Below are 5,429 nucleotides of genomic sequence, written 5' to 3'. Positions count from 1 at the left end.
CAATTTTCACACTTACTGTGACAGTGACCTTGACCTTTGACCTTGTGACCCCAATTTTGATAGGGGTCATGTCGACGGGTGAACGGAAGACTGTTGTAACTCATATAAAATAAAGAAGGAGACAACAGTTTTCCGTTCAGCCCTCGATGTACTGTCCAATGCCAATGCGCATGGAAAGTATCAAGCAAATCGGTCGATTTGTTGACGAGTTATTGATCAGAAACGCCCTTTTCCCACTTATTGTGCAAGTGACCATGACCTTTGACCTAAAGACCCCAATTTCAATAAGGGTCATCTACTGTCCAAGGTAATTGCACATGAGAAGAATTAAGCATATTGGTGAATCTTTTGACGAGTTATTGATCAGAAACCATTTAGTGTGATAGTGACCTTGACCTTTTAAATAGTGACCTCAATTTTAATAGGGGTCATCTACTGTCCAAGGCCAAATGCACATACGAAGTATCAAGCCAATCAGTCAATTTGTTGATGAGTAATGGATCGGAAACAATTTTCACACTTGGTGTGATAGTGACCTTTACCTTTGACCTAGTGATCCCAATTTCAATAGGGGTCATCTGCTGTCTAAGGCCAATGCACATGAGAAGTATCAAGCCAATCAGTCGATTGGTTGACAAATTATTGATCGGAAACGATTTTCACACTTAGTGTGATAGTGACCTTGACATTTGACCTAGTGACCCCAATTTCAATAGGTGGCATTTACTGTCCAAGGCCAATGCACATGTGAAGTATCAAGCCAATCAGTCAATTCGTTGATGAGTTATTGATCAGAGACCACTTAGTGTGATAGTGACCTTGGCCTTTGACCTAGTGACCACAATTTCAATAGGGGTCATCTACTGTCTAAGGCCAATGCACATGTTAAGTATCAAGCCAATTGGTCAATTTGTTGACGAGTTATTAATCGGAAACGATTTTCAGACTTAGTGTGATAGCAACCTTGACCTAGTGACCCCAATTTCTATAGTGGTCATCTGCTGTGCAAGGCCAACGCACATTTGAAGTATCAAGCCAATCAGTCAATTCGTTGACGAGTTATTGATCGGAAACCATATTCACACTTAATGTGATAGTGACCTTGACCTTTGACCTTGTGACCCCAATTTCAATAGGGGTCATCTACTGTCCAAAGCCAATGCACATGTGAATTATCAAGCCAATTGGTCAATTTGTTGACGAGTAATTGATCGGAAACGAACTGGTCTACCAACATTCAGACTGGTCTACCGACAGACAGCCAGCAAAACAAAATACCCCTTTTTCTTCAAAGAGGGGCATAATAAGAAGCACAGGGCAACAACTCCAAAATTACTGATATGTTACAGTTCTTGTTTTCTACCCTTTCTCTCTATATCCTCTACCAATGTCCAATTCTGTACTTACACCTTACCCATACTATGCGAGTAATGCCCCACACAAGAAAATTGACTAAATGGAAAGAACTCTGTAAATCATGGAGTTATGGTTCTTGTACTCTACAGTTTTATTTGAGTTTTATTTAAGTCCATTCCATACTTCATGAGTTATCCTCTGCACAACAAGAGGGACAAATTGACATAAGTTGCTGTTACTACATGAATTAATCACATAAACATGAGAGTAATGAAACACTTGCAGAACGGCACTGGAACCTTTTCCACTGTAAATCAAGCTTGCTTAGTTTATGGCTTGAACATGGCCATGTGGCTGGGAAACTGTTTACACCTTCTATATATTATTTTACTTTTAACAGAAATTGCAGCCATGTGCTAAACATAGAAGATAAACTACATGATCTCTACCAGAAAGGAAAGTTCAAGCAACTGTCAGCAAATTCTAAACAAATAATTGATTCATTAATTCATATGAAACGCAACTTAGAGGAAAGCATAGAATCCCTTCAGAAATCATATAATAAACATCTGGAAGAAATTAGAGATGAACGCACAAGAATAAATGATTGTTTTGATCAATTAGAGAAGAATGCTATAAAGGATTCAGAGTCATTACTAGCTGCAACGAGGCAACCAATTGAAGAGGACATAAACACATTTACCACCATGATGACAAAGATGAAAATGGTGCATGACAGCATGAACCATAAATATCATCAAAGTAAAACCTTATATCTCATAATGTATAGAACATGTATTGACCAGTCATGTCAGGCAGAATCAATTTTACAGATAGTGACAACAAAACCAGAAATTGCCATTGGATTCACACTTGATGCAAGCATTCAAAAGTTTGTGTCCACTCTGTCAGAACTAGGAAAGATAACATGTATTGTGAACCGATCACCAATAATCAAATGCACAAAATAAGAAAAATCGTTTACCAAACTGGCAAAACAAAATGAAGAAAAATATGTTACCAGTTCAAATGTGGAGAATGAACTTGTAACACAAATAAGTGAACTGATGCACACACGTGAAGTGAAGCAAACAAGTGAAGTGAAGCAAACAAGTGAAGTGAAGCAAACAAGTGAAGGGTACAGGTCGAACTTGATGTCCTATCAAAAACATGTCATCAGATTCAAAAGCAGCATGACATACACAGTGAAGGTCAAGAGTGATGAAAAGACATGCTGTGTATCAGGTATATGTGAGACAGTCGCCTTAGACCTTGTTATCACAGACAGGAGGAACAAGAAGGTGAAGCTGCTGGATCAGACCTACAAGGTGGTGGCCCACTGTGACTTGTCTGGTATACCATGGTCTATGTGCAGCATCAATTCCAATCTGGTAGCAATTGTTTACAGAGGAGAATATATTCACTTCATAAGTGTGACAAAAGGTCAGCTTGAAAAGGACAAGCAACTGAAACTCTCACACCCTTGTATAGGTATAGCCCATGAGCATGGTAATGTGTATATTACATCAGACACAGCACTGTATCAATACACTTTGGATGGTACGCTGGTGAGCAAGTTGTATGAAGACAAATCATGTGATTTTGCAGGTAGGTACGCTCCCATTTGATGCATAATTTAAATTTTAACAATTATTCTTGTATTACAATTAGTATAATTATGCCACAATTGGGAACATATCGTGCCAAAAATACATCATGCTTGATAACATTCCTACTTTTTACTAAATGTTCTGAGCAATTAAGTTTCAGGGTGATTGTGAAAAACAACGACTGTTAAGGTGATTCACAAGGTTCCACAACAGCAGTCAAAGTTTGCAAATCAAAGTTTGTTGTCTTCATGGCAAATTGGGATATGAATATTCAACAATTCATAGCTGAAGGCAATGTTTCATAGCCAAAAAGCATTAAATTAACATCAAAAGCATACACCGGAAATAATGTATGTATGTATTGGGGGCTAACAAAGCAGTAATGTTCACACTTTATGAAGTTCTTCTAATTGATAGTACTAAATCATAATAACAATACATGATATAACATCTCTAACTGGTTTTAGTTTGGACATTTTACCAATTTAACTTTGACAGACCGCTAAAACAAAACAAATTTTATTTCTCTTCAGCCGATATCGATCAATCAAATAAATGATAAACCTGGTTGAGATCAGTTTGTATTTTTAGAGCTACAATTACACAAATTTTAAACTATTTTTTTAATTTAATGAAAAGCATCAACTATTATTTCCGTTTCCCTTTTTTCAAGAAAAAATGCTTTGAAAACTGCAAGCCAGGCATTAAACTTTCTTCCATATCTAAGGGCCATTAATAAGCGTAAAAATTAATAACAGGAAAAAAAATCAAGTGGTGTTCCTCTAAACATTTACTTGTTGGATGTGTAAATAAATAATTTGTTAGTCATGTGGAATTGTCAATTAGGATTTTTTTAAACACAAATTGTATAAATTATTGAAATACTATTTTTCTATCGACAAATCTGAGGTTTTATCAAATTGGCGAGCAGGCTATGGATTAATTGTAAATGTGCCTCCGTAGCTCAGTAGATAAGGCGCTTGCGTTGAAATCCAGAGGTACCGGGCTCATCCCGGGTCGGGGCACATACATGCCAGTCATGTTTCAGCGGAATGCTGACTGACAAATAAAGGCTTAGTCAGGCATTGAGACTGTAAGACTACACTAGAGCCATATAAGAAAATAAGAAGAAAGTTGTTTTAACCAGAGCTGGAAAACACCACAGAGAGTTTCAATCTGCGAGTCAGAATGTCATCATGGTGTATTTTTGGCAGAAAATGTAATCAATAAGTGACTTGCCATGCAAAGTTTCCTTTATCTTACTTCCTATAAAAATGTCTTAGAGCTGTCACGTACCCATGGTGTATTTTCCATACACCCAGAGTAATTTCCATACACCCCGAGTAATCGCGTAGTCGGTTGTGATATAATCGTTACACAGTTAGTAACTGATGGTGTATGGGATATACCCCCTCAGTACTTTCATACCATACTCGCTTCGCTCTCGTATGGTATGAAATTACTGAGGGGGTATATCCCATACACGGTATCAGTAACTCACAGTTTTACTTATAATACATAAACATGTACCAAAATATAAAATGATTTGAATATCAAGTTGGTTGCTAAATTGTTTCATGCTCTGTAAATTAAGTCTGTTCAGGTTCTATGGTAGTGTTTTATAGAAGTTAAAATTATTTTCCTAAACACAGTGACATATTGTGCCATCAGTCCTGATGGTGACAGGATATATGTGGTAAACAGGGACAGTGACAAGCTGGTCACCATGTCCAGAAATGGCCCAGTAATCTCCACACTGATTGACCCTATTCTGCAGTCTGGAGGACTACGGGGTCTACATGTCACAAACAGGGGACAAGTTCTGGTGTGCGGAGGCAGCTCACACACCATCATTGAGGTGGACGGGCATATCAAACAATTTTTTGCTTTGTCTAAAATGCCTCATTTATATGAATTATGCAACATTAACTAATTTTGTAATTGAAGATAATTTTATTAAAATTCCAAAACATTAAAATAGCTATTTAATTTAAGATAATTAACTTATAACCCAAAGATAAAGTTTAGAACAAGACATATGGCATGGATGCCTCCACATTCCACTTTTGTCTCAAAACTCTGCTTTGTACCCAAATTTGACTCTTGACCTCTAAGTGTTACTTTAACCTTAAGGTAATGAGACAAGTTATACACAAGACATTTTCTCATCTTAAAACTACATAATACATGACAATATTACAGCGCTGATAAGCTGCTTTATCACCAAAATTGACCTTTGGCTTGTCAGTGAGACCTTTACTTCTGAGGTAGGCAGACAGGTTTTACACACAATATGCTGTCTCCCCATGTAAGTCATTAGTAGCGTCATTAGTAGCGTCATTAGTAGCAAGTTATTTAAAATTTCATGATGAATGAAACAGTTGCAGTCCTAACAATCTTCGTATGTCCACATTTAACCTTTGAACTCTTTTTTTTACCTTGATCTTTGAGGTGCGAGTTAAA

Source organism: Dreissena polymorpha, chromosome 5 (genome assembly GCF_020536995.1).
Source record: "Dreissena polymorpha isolate Duluth1 chromosome 5, UMN_Dpol_1.0, whole genome shotgun sequence".
Taxonomy (NCBI): Eukaryota; Metazoa; Mollusca; class Bivalvia; order Myida; family Dreissenidae; genus Dreissena; species Dreissena polymorpha.
Note: the sequence above shows the minus strand (reverse complement) of the source record.